The sequence below is a fragment of the Mixophyes fleayi genome, chromosome 7 (genome assembly GCF_038048845.1).
Source record: "Mixophyes fleayi isolate aMixFle1 chromosome 7, aMixFle1.hap1, whole genome shotgun sequence".
Lineage (NCBI taxonomy): Eukaryota > Metazoa > Chordata > Amphibia > Anura > Limnodynastidae > Mixophyes > Mixophyes fleayi.
In genome coordinates this window covers 85,618,123-85,633,446 of record NC_134408.1, presented here as the reverse complement: position 1 = coordinate 85,633,446, position 15,324 = coordinate 85,618,123, and the positions used below count along the sequence as shown (strand labels likewise).

Genomic DNA, 15,324 nt, shown 5'->3' with positions numbered 1-15,324 from the left:
CTAGGTGATGGCAAAGACGAGAAACCGTAAGTCACATTGCAGCTGTTGCCATTGCTGCCTGAAAATGATCCGGAACAGAGCTGAGAGAGCCGCTGCGGCTCAACACAGCTAGGACTGCTTCTGGCTCCATCTCCAACACTTCAGTCCCTTGCTCACAAAATTGTTGCCCAAACCAGTTGGTAATATTCAGCCACAGTAAATCCTCTGCAATTGCTTTTCTATTTATTTTTCACTGTCCATTTCAAAACCAGTGCTTTTCCCCTTGCTTTTCAGTAGGTGATTATTATCTAGTTTACTGTTGTGATAGACTGGGTAGTTGGTAGGTGGGCAGAAAATTCAGTTTCTGCAAAAATAAAAATAATGTAATGTAAAGAACAGCCAAATTGTTTGGTGTTTCAAAACATTTCATTGTGTAACTAAAACATTTTAATAGAATGTGTTCAGTGCTGATGGTTATGCATAAACCTTTTTTTTTTCAACAAGTCTTTAACATTTTATTTCATTGTAGTTTTTTGTTTCTGATTTTTCTTTCTTTGACTTTGTGGGTAACTGTGAGGAGTGCATAATGGAGAGACTGCAAAAGCCAATAAAAAGTTTTAGAAACTTCCAAAAGTAAATATAACAAAAAAAAATCAAAACTTTGATTGCCTTAACTAATCAATCCATAGCAAATAACAGTATGAAGAGTCTAATTGATTAACATTTGTTATTTTTACCCCAAAATTCTAAATAGGATTATGGTACATGTTTCCTTTGTAACAAACCAAAGAATTTCTTAATATTCACAGTGACTTGCTTCCAATTCATCTTCGAGCGCAAAGGACCCTTACTCATACTTACCGACTTTCTTCAGCTCTCTTCCGGGAGCCAGCTAGTGCAGGTGGGCGTGAGGGGGGTGGGGCAGCCAAAATCGCGTCATTTCTGCCAAACGGCAAAAATGCCAAAGCACCAAACGCCGCGATTCACCGGAAATCGCGGCGTTTGCGATCTAATTCTGCCCACTTCACTAGGAAGTGGGGCACTTCCTAGTGAAGTGGGCAGAATTCGGGAGATTGCCACACTCGCCCCGGAGTCCGGGAGACTCTCGCAAAATGCGGGACTCTGCTGGACATTCCGGGAAAGTTGGCAAGTATGCCCTTACTATAGCCTATGATTTCAGGGATGGGACGGGCAGGGAGCTGAGAATATGTATATGTACGTAGTCAATATATAGTAAAGGCGTGCCATGTTCAAGCATTAATGTTGTATCACTTGCACCAGCTACAGGACGGAAGTAAGTGCCAATATACTGTATGTTTGCAATCAGGAGCAACTGTAAAAAAATATATTTTATATACAGTAGACATTCATAACTTCCTAATAAATGTTTTTTAAGGGGGAAAAGTGGGAAAAAAAACAACTTATTTATTTTTAATGTTTTTTTCAATTAATACTATATTAATAACCGGTGATATTCATTGAATAGTTGTTTTAATCGGTGCATTCTTTTGTGACTTTATATTATACATATATATTGGACGAATTTTGAGGTGTATTGTCTGTTAGAGCAAAGTATCTTCAAATTCGCTCTTTACATTCGTTTTGTGTTTGGTAATGAATCAGGCCCATGGTGTTTTCTACATTTGGTGTTAGTTATTATCAAATAGTTTTACTTTTATTTATAAATATTCACAATCATCATCCCATGGTTTTTGCATTTACATTAAAGTCTGTTTCTAATTAAAACAAAAAGGTATAGTTTTAGTGTACAGTAGACGGTACCAAACCAGAATTTGCCCTGTGGTCTAGCAGATCTAACAGTTTATGTTCCTTGGGCTGAAATATGAAAACAATGTAATATATTTACAATCTAGTACTTTAGCATATCATGCCTTTACGAAACATGTTTTGTTTACAGAAATGAGGAAGGCTTGTGTTCTTTTTCCAATTGTTTGTGAAACTACAACTAAATGCAACTTCTTTCTAATAAATAAATAGTTTTTTTGAGGAACTCGGATGGAAAACAGATTTGCTGATTTTGACTTAATCTCTTTTTGGAACACTTTAATTCACTTTTTTTCCACCCCAGTGAGTTCACATTTGTTTTCCAAATCAAACATGGACTAAAAATCTCTTTTTAACCTTTTTGTTTATATATCATCTCATGGGTTATTATCATCAAATGAGTTTTAACTTAGCATTTCGTTCTGTTTCTAAATCAAACAAAAAAGTATACTTTTGATGTACAGTAAACTCCACCACCCACAATATATATTAAGTTGTGATACCATGATATGGTATGCTGTGAAACTAGAACTACAAGTAGGTTTAATGGCATGTCTACAACACTGATCAATTTGTTATTGTTTTTTTCCTATGTCCATCTGCTGAACCCTTTTAATCTCATTTACTTAAATATTTGCTACTTTACTGTCTAAATCCTCTTTGTTTCCTTTGATTCCTCTCCATATAAGGTCCAGTCATGAGCAAAATGTAGCTGAGAAATCCTTTACATTTTTCTGGTGTAATAACGAAGCTTCAGTTCCATGTTTAGATATCTGCTCTATAGAATTCTCCTGACTCTAGACTACCAACAGGACTGCATCTAACTCCTCCATATTTCAAAAACACTCATCCAAAATGTAACAATGAATACAGCATCCTAAGACCTTGTGTAACTCTAAATCCTTATTATAATTTCATGAGGTGTTGTTTTGTGTGTTTTTTGCATGTTGTTATTAAATTGCTAAAATCAGAATACGCCTGAAATCAATAATATCATACAATAAGTAGTAACAGACAATATGTAGAGATGAGCGCACTCGGATTTATGAAATCCGAGCCCACCTGAACGTTGCCGATCCGAGTGGGATCCGAGACAGATCCGGGTATTGGCGCCAAATTCAAATCTGAAACTGAGGCTCTGACTCATAATCCCGTTGTCGGATCTCGCGATACTCGGATCCTATAAATTCCCCGCTAGTCGTTGCCATCTTCACTCGGGCATTGATCAGGGTAGAGGGAGGGTGTGTTAGGTGGTCCTCTGTCCTGCTATATCTCGTGCTGTTCAGTTAAGTTCTGTGCTGTTCAGTTAAGTTCTGTGCTGTGCTGTGCTGTGCTGTGCTCAGTCCAGTGGTGCTGTGTCCTGTGCTCTGTCCTTCTGAGGTCAGTGGTGCTGCTGGGTCCTGTGCTGTGTCCTGTTCAGTCCAGTGGTGCTGTGTCCTGTGCTCTGTGCTTCTAAGGGCATAGTTATTTCCCCAATATTCCCAAGTGTTTAAAAAAATAAAAAAAAGTTATTTAAAAAAAATACAAAAAACTAATTAATTTTTTTTTTAATTACAACAAAATTTGCACAACCAATCCTGCAGTATAAGCCCATTGGTACTGCAATATTACCAAGTTCACACATTCAGCAGCAAAAGTCCAGTGGTTCTGCAATATTACAAAGTTCACACATTCTGCAGTATCAGTCCAGTGGTGCTGTGTCCTGTGCTCTGTCCTGCTGAGTTCAGTAGTGCTGCTGGGTCCTGTGCCGTGTCCTGTTCAGTCCAGTGGTGCTGTGTCCTATGCTCTGTGCTTCTAAGGGCATAGTTATTTCCCCATTATTCCCAATTTTTTAAACAATAAAAAAAAAGTTATAAAAAAAATTAAAATAAAAATTTTTTAAAAAAAATAATTATAACCAAATTTGCAAAACCAATCCAGCAGTATATAAGCCCATTGGTACTGCAATATTACCAAGTTCACACATTCAGCAGTAAAAGTCCAGTGGTACTGCTATTACAAAGTTCACTGATTCAGCAGTGTATAAGTCCAGTGGTACTGCTATTACAAAGTTCACTGATTCAGCAGTGTATAAGTCCAGTGGTACTGCTATTACAAAGTTCACTGATTCAGCAGTATAAGTCCAGTGGTACTGCTATTACAAAGTTCACTGATTCAGCAGTGTATAAGTCCAGTGGTACTGCTATTACAAAGTTCACTGATTCAGCAGTATAAGTCCAGTGCTACTCTCCTGTGCCGCATATAATTTTTAAAGGCTTTGCCGAGTGTGTGTGGCTTAGGGGTACGCTCTCTTGTGCTACATATAATGGAAAACCAAAATTTGGAGGATAAAGTAGGATCAAGACCCACTTCCTCCTAATGCTGAAGCTGCTGCCACTAGTCATGACATAGACGATGAAATGCCATCAACGTCGTCTGGCAAGCCCGATGCCCAATCTCCTAGTACAGGGCATGTAAAATCCAAAAAGCCCAAGTTCTCCAAAAATAGCAAAAAGAGAAACTTAAAATCATCTGAGGAGAAACGTAAAGTTGGCAATATGCCATTTACCACACGTAGTGGCAAGGAACGGCTTAGGCCCTGGCCCGTGTTCATGACTAGTGGTCCAGCTTCACCCAAGGATCTAAGCCCTCCTCCTCCCCCCCTTACAAAAAATTTAAGAGAGTTATGCTGTCAGCAACAACAACAAAACAGCAAAGAACTCTGTCTTCTAAACAGATGACATCACAAATCCCCAAGGCGAGTCCAAGGGTGTTGTTGGTTGTGAACCCTGACCTTCCCATCACTGTACGGGAAGAGGTGACTCCATCCAGCATTTGCAGCACGCCCTCTGCATATGTTGGACGGATCACCCACAGTCCAGTTACAGATTTGGCTAATGAAGGTGTGAATGTTGTACACCGGGAGGAGGATATTGATGTAGCTGGCGCTGAGGAGGATGTTGATGATTATGATGCAGACAGATACCAAATTGCCTTTCTCAATTTCTATTTATATTCTAGATTATATAACGGCTGAAAAGTTTTCTGTTTTACTCCTAGTGGAGAGGGGATCTGATGCAGACAGATACCAAACTGCCTTTGTCCATTTCTTTGTATATTTGAATTTCTAGTTCTACAGTCTATGCAGGCTGCTTTATTTATATTCAACTACAAGTGTAGGGCGGGGGGGGGGGGGGGGCATAGATAGCCACCAAAGTAACGTGGTCCATTTAATTTAACTTTCTAGCTCCACAGTCTGTGCAGCCTGCTTTTTTTATCTTCAAAGTATTTATATTTACAAGCCTTGCAATCTAAATTAACTAGAGGTAGTGACGTGGTAGAACTCCAAAGGGCAGTTTGGAAGCCCCTGTACAAACTGGCTCTATGTTTTAACTGAGTTGTCCCCCCTCCAGTGTGTACTCGGAAAGAGTTTTTAGTGCAGCGGGGAACCTGGTCAGTGAGCGGCGAAGGAGGTTGCTTCCTCACAACATTGAAAAAATGATGTTTATAAAAATGAATAATCAATTCCTCAATGAAGTACAGCACTGCCCTCCAGACAGTACAGAGGGACCTGTGGTTGTGGAGTCCAGTGGGGACGAATTGATAATGTGTGAGGAGGAGGAAGTACACACTGTAGGGGGAGAGGAATCAGAGGTTGAGGATGAGGACGACATCTTTCCTCAGTAGAGCCTGTTTAGTTTGTACAGGGAGAGATGAATTGTTTTATTGGTGTGGGGGCCCAAACAAACCAATCATTTCAGCCACAGTTGTTTGGTAGGCCCTGTCGCTGAAATGATTGGTTTGTTAAAGTGTGCATGTCCTATTTCAACAACATAAGGGTGGGTGGGAGGGCCCAAGGACAATTCCATCTTGCAACTTTTTTTTTGGCATTATGTGACCATTCAACATTCGTTTGCCATGTTCAAAAAGTAAAAGAAAATGCCAACAAATTCAATAAATTAAATCAAAAGTTAAATGCCCTGTCATTATTTAAAACAAGAGGTTTTGACGTGCTAGAATTAGTGTATTGTTAAGATGTTATAAACACTACACTTAGAACTTGGAGGAGGTATTGTGGCCCCGGTATCAAATTGGGTACCGGGGCCACCCCACTACGCAGTCCAGATACTTGTTTGGTGGAATTTAGACCAGTTGAGGGTGTATTTATTTTATTGTGGCCCCGGTATCAAATTGGGTACCGGGGCCACCCCACTACACAGTCCAGATACTTGTTTGCTGGAATTCAGACCAGTTGAGGGTTTTATTATTATATTGTGGGGACCACTCTATACCACACTACCACTCTATACCACTCTATTTAATACTTTAATTCTATTTAATACTTTAATTCTATTACTAATTGCCATAAAGAGGAACTGCCGCTTCTATTTAATACTTTAATTCTATTAGTAGTTACCATAAAGAGGAACAAAATAAACAAATTTTACCAAAAGTATAATATGACTTACAAACACTACACTTGAAAGATGGTGCCTTTAAATGAAAAAGTCAGTCTTCATTGCACGACTATGTGCAACAGGGACAGTTTTTTGGTTTACAAAGTCAACCAATAACTCTTCGACCCTGTCTGTCTTTAACATACTTGATGGGATCTCAATGATGAATGGTCTGTACCATGGTTGGAGGAGGTATTGTGGCCCCGGTACCAAATTGGGTTCCCGGGCCACTCCACTATGCAGTCCAGGATGCAATGTATTTACACAAACATGGATTTACATGCATTGCAAAGCTAACAATATTTACACTTATCTGTGAAATTCTAGAAATGCTGTGATGTCCTGCATCTTGTTTTTAGACACAGGAAATCTAGCAAGTCAAAAGGTCTGATTCACATGAATACTTCATGCCCAAAATACTTCATGTGCAAAATACATGCCCAAAATACTTCATGCGCAAAATACACATGCCCAAAAAAAGGTGCAAACCCCAAACATGTAATTTCCCCACATCACGATACACAAAGACTTTCTAGACAAAGGCTCATTTTATCAGATATATACATCAGAAATAAGGAATTTCGTTTTGCAAGGTTAAAACAGAAAAAGCTAATTTTCTACCCTGGTCTCAGAAATAACGATTTCCTATATCAAAATATACAAAATATAAAAAATGAGTGCATAGGCAATTATATAAATAAGCGCCCTGCACTATTTCCTTTAAATAAATTTATACCATAAGTCATTTGTAAGTGATCCAGTCACAGGTCATAATTGGGTACCATATTAATTGAGCCTTACATGAACTGCAAGTCAAGTGAGATCTCAAAATTTCAGAGGAATTCGCTTTGATTTCACCAAAGACTAACCCTTTGAGCACATATCACCTTGGCAGTCCTTTAGAAACAGGGGCACATAAATGTTAGTTTGCAAATTTCTCTTCTCCAACACCCACCAAGAGGAGTTTTCTGCTCACCCACCTCAATCAGCCATTCCTTGTCATCTTTAAACCATAGTCACATAGGCCGGGAGGTATCAATGCTTAACTCAAAGACTTTATTTTTAAAACTCCCATCCAACCATGCTTTGAGAAAGGGCTGTGCCCAGACCTGAAATCCAGTTATCAACCAAGGGGAAAACCCCAAATATAGACTCCCGAGATGATTTTTCAAAAAGGCAGTACTAAAGTACAGAACTGGGTTTACCATTCCTAGGCTACCTTCATTCCACTTGATTAAGTTCAACTTATTCCACAATAACAACTGAAAGAATAAGGAACTGACTTTGAACCTTATGGATTTTGACAACAGACATATGTAACTGACATACAAAAAACTTGGATCAAGGCAGTCCTGATCAAATCAATCTGTGCTCTGTAGGACAGCTTCCACTTCTTCCAATTCTCCACCATAGAGGTGACTTCTGCCAATTTCAATTCCCAATTTTGCTTGGCATAATCACCCAAACTAAATCAGATGCCTAAGATTTTACCCTGTCAACTGGCCTGAAGGAGCACATCCGGAAGGAAAAACTGCTGCCTCTTCTCTCCAAACCTGAGAACTTCATACTTCTCCTGGTTTATCTATGAGCCCAAAAGCTTTAGAATACTCACAGATCAAATTTTCAATGCCACGCACCACATCCATGTTTAACAGGACAACCATGACAGCACCTGCATAGGGCACTACCTTCAAGAGAACATCCACATTCAGCTGCACTCTACTCATTATACCATTCCAAATACTCCTGATAAAAGCGTCAATCAGTAATACATAGAGTCCGGCTCCCGATGACACCTATAAAGTTGGACCCACCCAACCATTCACTAATAGGAAGCTCTCGGCCTGCCTATAAATTGTACCTAGCCAATAAATCGCTTTCATTGGCAGATCAGACCTCCAAGAAGTGCCGATTGGTATTCATGATTAACATTATCAAGGTCTTTAGTTAGATCCAGTGCCAAAAATTACTTACTCCACTTCTCAGCCCTGCACAACTCGACAGCCTCCCAGACGCCAAGCACTGCACCAAAAATGCTTCAACCCTTCAGTGTACAGTGTCTGAGAAGGGGAAGGCAAAAGGCTTGAATCTTCCATATTACTGTTTAAAATGACCTTTGCCAGAATCTTCCTATGTGAATTGAGCAGGGTGATGGGTTGCCAATTCTCAATCCTGGATAGGTCTTTCCGCTTGCTTAATAAAATAAGGGTGGACTTATTATTTGATAAATTATCAATTGCCCCCCTAACCTCATCCTCCATTATCACAAAATCCAAGAGATCTTGAGAAGCTTGATGGCCACCAAGCCCAGGTACGCCCCTCAGAAACCCCTCCATCCTCTCTCTGATAAGTGATTTCCTAGCAAAAGACCAGAGTATAAGGAGTGCACAACTGACAAGATACCTCTCTGGTCTTTCCCGAGGACTCCTCTGTCATCACACAGTTTCCGAAATGCATTAACCAATCCCTTACAGTTATGGTAGGGATCTAAAGAGTGGTACTTACCGAAAGTCCTTTCCAAAATCAGAGAGGCATACCGATCAAACTGGCACTTCTTTATCTGAGAATTTACCCAGATTTCCTTACTATCTCCACTGTCAAAAATCAGGAATTCTAGGTTTGGTTTAAAAGCAGACATTCCTTTTTAACCAATTCCTCTGAACCGCCAGTTCCTTAAAAAAAGCAGAGTTCTTTTTCTGAAATCCTCCCACCACATTGGTATACCCCAGCCTGTGTCCAAAAATGTTTCTTGAGTTGTCTAGCCTTCTTATCCCCCAGAAGAATGGAATTAATATGCAACACATCCCAGGTCTTTCTGCAGAGTGTCTGCACCATTTAAAGATACACGAAGATAAACATGATCTGAGAACTCTACCTCTGGAGTTAATGTGACAGAGCTTCCTTTAACACAATGCCTATCTATTCTTGACCTACTTCTACCTCTAGAAAAGGTGAACCCTGTGAGGTCTGGGGAGCGATTAATGTGCACATCCACCAGCCTAGACTGACTTACCATACAAAATAGAAAACCTGCATCAGAGCCCAGTGATATCCACAAGCCTTCCCTATCCTGTGGCCTAATAGTGGTGTTAAAATCACCCCTGAAACAAACTCTGGCCCGTAAAAAGATAAGATTCAATTTCCACAAAAAGGCATTTCCTGCCCGTCTGTTCTGTGAACCAGTAGATATTTTTCAGGAACAGGACCTATCCCATTAGGGAAACATTCATAACCATACATCTGCCCATGCTTATTTCTATAATCTCTTGAATGGTTACCATACCGGTAAAAGGAATACCACTCCAACATACTTAGCATAATTGCTTTGTTTAATCTCCTCCTTCAGTATCTCATGCTGCTTTTCCAAAAGTCTAATTAGGGGAATCACTTGACTCAAGCTAGCAGTGCCTGAACTCAATTCACAGCTGACTACTTCGAATGGTTTCAGCACCTTGTACAACACGGAAAGTATTCTCCACTGTGCTGGACTAAAGTACATTCCCCCTCAAATTCGATTCTTCATACAGCAGCTGCAATCTCCTACATACTGTTTCAGTATACTGAAAATGACCCAAATTATTTCTGGACACAGACAGCATCTCCTGCATGTCACTGTCATTTTTTAAAAAGCTCGGTATCACCAAGTTGATTGTGTCAGCAAAACAGGGAATGAGATGGAATTCTCCCCGATGTAATGCTGTCACATATTGGTGGCGTTATCACAAATGACATATCCTCAGGAGAGTCCAAGCGGGATAAGCCATGTTGCAATGACATTCCTGGTGATACACAAATGTAGGATACCACTTTGTATATGCAACAGATTGAGGGGGATATTTGGGTAGCTGACAACGGTGCTAATGTTGATGTTGATGAGGAGGATGATGTTGTTTGTGTAAGTCCTGCACCAGTGAAAGCTGTTCTTGCCAGTGATAAGAAGAAGGTCATTGTCACGTCTGAGCATAATACCAAAAAACCCACCTCTTATGTGTGCAGTTATTTTTACCCAATCCTGACAACAGTTGTCTAGCCATTTGTAGCCTTTGTAAAGCCACACCGACAACACTGTCCTCATCAATATACTCACTAGTGATCAGAGTTAGTCCTGCATCCAAGTTGCTAAGGCTAGCTGACTTTTCCCCTATCCAGGATTCCTCTGAAAGATTCTTGAGTGTTAGTCATGCTGCTGCTGTTGGATCTTCATCCCAGAAGTAGACCAAGAAGAAGACTACTAGTAGTTTACAACAATTGACTGTTAAAAAACCCTTTGCAAGAGGCAGCAAGTATGAAAGCTGTCACCCAGTTGCAAAGTGGATCACAGACGTCATGGCAGCTATGCTAGTATTAGATCTGCGTCCAATTTCCACTATTAATACAGCTGGTTTTAGACAGTTACTAGAGGTCTTGTGTCCCCGTTACCAAATGCCACCGCGACACCATTTCACTAGAAAAGCTATTCCTCACCTCTACGAGACAGTTCGTAAAAATTTAATTATTGGGCTACAAAATGCCATTCTACCCACTGTACACTTAACCACAGATATGTGGACAAGCGGAACTGGGAAAACTAAAGATTTTCTGAATGTGACTGCCCACTGGGTTGGTGAATTGCCTTCAGCAACAGGAACAGACGCAGCATGTACCCAACAACGCCAGAATATTCAAAGGCAGGCTACTCTGTGTATCAGCGGCTTCACTAAGAGGCATACCGATGTCAATCTGCTTGAAAAACTAAGGGATGTCATTACAAATTGGCTTATCCCGTTTGGACACTCCTGAGGATATGTCATTTATAGTAACAACACCAATATTGTGAGAGTTACAGCTGGGTGAAACCCATCACATTCAGTGTTTTGTTCACACAATCTACTTGGTGGTACAGAGTTTTTTGAAAAATGAAAGGGACATGCAGGAAATGCTGTCTGTGGCCCGTAAAATTTCGGGACATTTTCGGCATTCTGCAACAGCATGTAGGAAATTGCATCAGCTGCAAGCACAAATTATTTTGCCCTGCCACCAACTGAAGCAAGAGGTGGTAACAAGGTGGAATTCCACACTTTATATGCATGTGAGAATGGAGGAACAGTGAAAAGCCATCCCGGCTTACTCCACAAGCCATGACATTGGGAAAGGATGTGGAAAGTATTTTAGTCCAGCGCAGTGGGGAATACTTTCTATGTTCTGCAAGGTGCTGAAACAATTTAAAGTAGTCACCTTTGAACTGAGTTCAGACACTCCTAGCTTGGGCAAAGTGATTTCCTTAATTAGACTTTTGGAAAAGCACCTTGAAAAATCGAAGGATGAGATGAAACAAAGAAATTACGCTAAGTATGCAAATGAAGTACTTTAATCGCTTTGTCAGGATCGAAGAGTTATAAACTTCTGGAAATTGTATCACTAAATTATGGTGACTATGCTTGATCCCAGGTTTAAGAGCTATGTCTTCTCTTTACTTCCCACTGTCCCAGATCGCAAGAGATGCAATGAGCTCCTGGTAAGCAAGTTGACAGATGAAGTGGTACCTTACACAACGGCGTCCCCTACTTCAGTTTCTCAGGCTACTTCTGCTAGGGAAAACAACTAAGATTTTCTAAGAGACCCAAGGATGATGCAGATGAATCAGCAGAACATTTTGACATTTGGTCTGGTCTAAAATAATTGCCCAAAAATCGTGACAGCTCTGTAGTAAATTGAACTACAAATTTCACAAGGAAGGCCTTTACTGGCATTTAGATCAAAGTACAGAGATTTCTGTAATGGTGGATACCACCCGGGATTAATTAGTATTGAGTGATGATGATGTACACACTGATGAGGGTGAGGATGATGACAATGTAGTATGCATCTAGCTGAGAGAAGGAAGCTGTTATGTTCTTGCCCTTAGATTTTCCCTCATTCAAGATGGCCGTGATTGCCTTATGAAGTTTCCATCTTGGATCTCTGATATGAACTTGCCCTTACAATAGCCCTTATCCAACATGGCCAGAACTGTCTCAGGAAGATTCCATCTTGGATCTCATTTCCTGTTTGGGCCTAGAAAAGGCACTTCCTGTTATGCAGCCTTTGCTCGAGTATTGTGTTTGTGTCTGAACCAAATGCTTCCACAGAACCTTGCTCCCTTTTGATTTGGAATACAATTACTTGATACCTCTACAAGATATTTATCTTGTTGATACTTTGGACTTGCTTGCTGGACATTTAAGATTTATTTCTATATCAAAATAAATCCTGTTTACTACAGAACTACCTGGCTATTGGGTTCCGTTTGTGAAGTGTGACAGAAGCTAGCTGATGCTAGAATGCTTATTAATATTTGGGCTAAATGACATGTTGGCAATTTTATGTTTTTCTACAGCAAAGTTCCACCTTTATTAAAGATGTGGTTTTTTTTCTTTAAAAAGGTAAAAGCTTTTTTTTACATCTTTGTTTTTGACATTTATGTTACAGGGACTTCTGTAATGTTGGTTTCCTGCAGGGTTGAATTAATATTCTATTAGAATGAAGTTTGTTTTCCACGTATTTTATTTTTCACTGGGTTCACCATCTTCAACCTGCCTCGGCACCCCGGATTGGTCTTCGTCTAATACATGCATCCCGGGGGAGTCCGCGCTCGTCGCCATTGATTAGCTGTAGAATTACCACAGTAATCCAAGTAACTGGTGGAGCGATCAAAGGAACCATAACTGATTTAATGAGCCATTCTCAGTTTCACTGTACCGGCCATGTACTCTGGGTGACGGCGATCTCCTCGTCTTCATTTTGCAAATCTTCATCTGCAGGGGCCGGTGACACACCCATTTGTTTTCTCAGGTGTGTTAGCTGTTTTTTAAACTAGACATATTTATTATCCTGCCTCTGTTGGTCTTAAGGCAGATAAGCTATTGGTAGCTTGTTTTTTGGGGGCCTGAACAAACCAAGCACTTCAACCACAAAAGTGGCACTCCTTGTCGGTGGATTGCCTCGTTTGTTAAACCGTACATGTCCTTTTCACTATCTTACTTAAGGGTGGGTGGGAGGGCCCAAGGACAATTCCATCTTGCACCACTTTTCTTTTTTTTCTGGAACTGCTGTGTGAAAATGTTTCCTAGATGTCCTGTGAACTGCCATGTGTTTGTGCTCGCTGCAGTCTTTGACCGAAAGTGAATCAAAAGTATATTGTAACCTGTGAGGTGGTCAAAATTGACTGGAAATAACTGGAAATTAGTGATATTGAGATTAATAATAATGTAGAAACAACAAAAGAGCAAAATTATGTGATTCTAACATATTTTAGCAATTTCTCAAAAAAAAATACAGATCCAAAACCGAAACCAAAAAACGCGAGGGCAGTTTTGTCAAAACCAAAACATGAAGTTAATCTAGATCCAAAACCAAAACACGGGGGTCATTGAGCATCTCTACTATTTTCCCAGTCAAATACACATTTAATGGTAAATATGCTACAATGTCTGCACTTTCAGTTGACCTTGTATTTATTTTTAGCATTGTTAGGAGCTTCACAGGAGAAGAAATTATGGAGCAGAATAGTGTGTTTTGGGAGATAAGGTTTGTGGTTTGGAGTATTAACTAAAGCTAGGTACACACTACACTACGAGCCGACATACGACCGCTCGTACAAAAGTTGGGTCAGTGTGTGTAGTGACATGATGGTCCAAAGTCTGCCCAAATGGACGATTGTCGCCTCATTTGGTTGGTCGTACCATTAAATATTTTCGTTCCAATCTCGTTTCCGTTGTGTAGTGTGTATAAACTTCCGACCGATCCACGACAATCCTCCGATACTTCCTCGACCTGGGGGGCGTGTGTATGTAAATTTTTGATGTCTGTCCCAGTCCCACGTGGTGCGGTATCCACACATCACAGACTTGTGTTTTATATATATGTATATTGCACCTGTCTGGCTACAGACCATTACACTTGTATAAAGCACGTGTGTTATTACCCTTTGCATCTATGTTGGGAATCTATTCATATTTACCCTTTATAAACTTTAACCTTTATAAAATATTAAAGTTATAAAGTCATATTAACCTTTATTAACTAATATTTGTAAAATACCCAGAATAAAGCACACAGTGTTCATGCAGGAAAAAAAAATATTTTTTTTTTTATTGCAGAATATGGCAAGTGAAAAAAATAGTATTACACTTAAAGGGTGCTACTGGTTTGTGGAAGAACAGTTCCAAACAGCATACACATTTTAACAAATTTTTTCTCAAGGTTTTTAATTTTTTTCTTGATGTCGCTTAGGTTTCTATTCCCTTTGAATTCTTTACCTACTCAACAAGGAAATAAAAAATGTTTACCATTAAACTTCTATATCTGTAATTTATATCCAACGCCAGAAATACTCTCATTTTCTCACCTTGCACACTGCTCGAGATCAGTTTATGTTGTGGTCCCTGTGGCGCAATCGCAATAATAGCAGGCTTACCCTTCAGATATTCTGGAAAACAGGCGCCATTTCAGGTATTATAACGGTACAGGTATATGACCAAAGCATTTAGTTGTCTATACATGTTCACTGAAATACCTTCTTTTTTTTTTTCTTTTTTTTCTTGTTTGATAACAGGTGTTACATTAGTGGTATCAGTGGTATCTAAACAGGCCTTTTCACCGTTAATTCTTCGTTCTGACAAAAAAAAAATTTATGTTACAAATTAGGCATTTACATTGCTTCGTGTGAAACTATAATGAAATAAAGTCCTTCAAACAGGTACACTACATGTGCTACTGACCTTTTTTAATGTCGTAGTCGTACTGCTCCAGTACTTTGACCATCATCTCCACCTCTTTTGGGCTCATTGGATTTGCTCTTTGCTCTTCTGGAGTATCTCCATTCCCCACCTTAACTTTTTCAACATTTTTTGGCCTTTCCAGCACCATCTCTGACTCTGTCTCCGTCTCCATAGCTGCAGCCCCCACTGACACCTTCTCCTCACCCGTAACCACCACTGACACCTTCTCCACACTCGTAACCGCCACTGACACTTTCTCCTCACTTGCCATCTTATCACGCTCCTTGGCGCTATACAGGCTCCTGTCATTTTATACACTCAGACATGGGCGTTCGTTTCGGCTGTGGACCAATCAGCGATGATGCCCACAGAGAATGGAGCATTCC

The 15,324-nt window shown here is 40.0% G+C and overlaps 1 protein-coding gene across 2 annotated transcripts in view; it reads left to right on the top strand.

The window, feature by feature from the left end:
• GULP1 (GULP PTB domain containing engulfment adaptor 1) overlaps positions 1–15,324 on the top strand; it is a 918,177-nt gene that overhangs the window by 741,017 nt on the left and 161,836 nt on the right. The gene's annotated exons all lie outside the window — the stretch shown is intronic.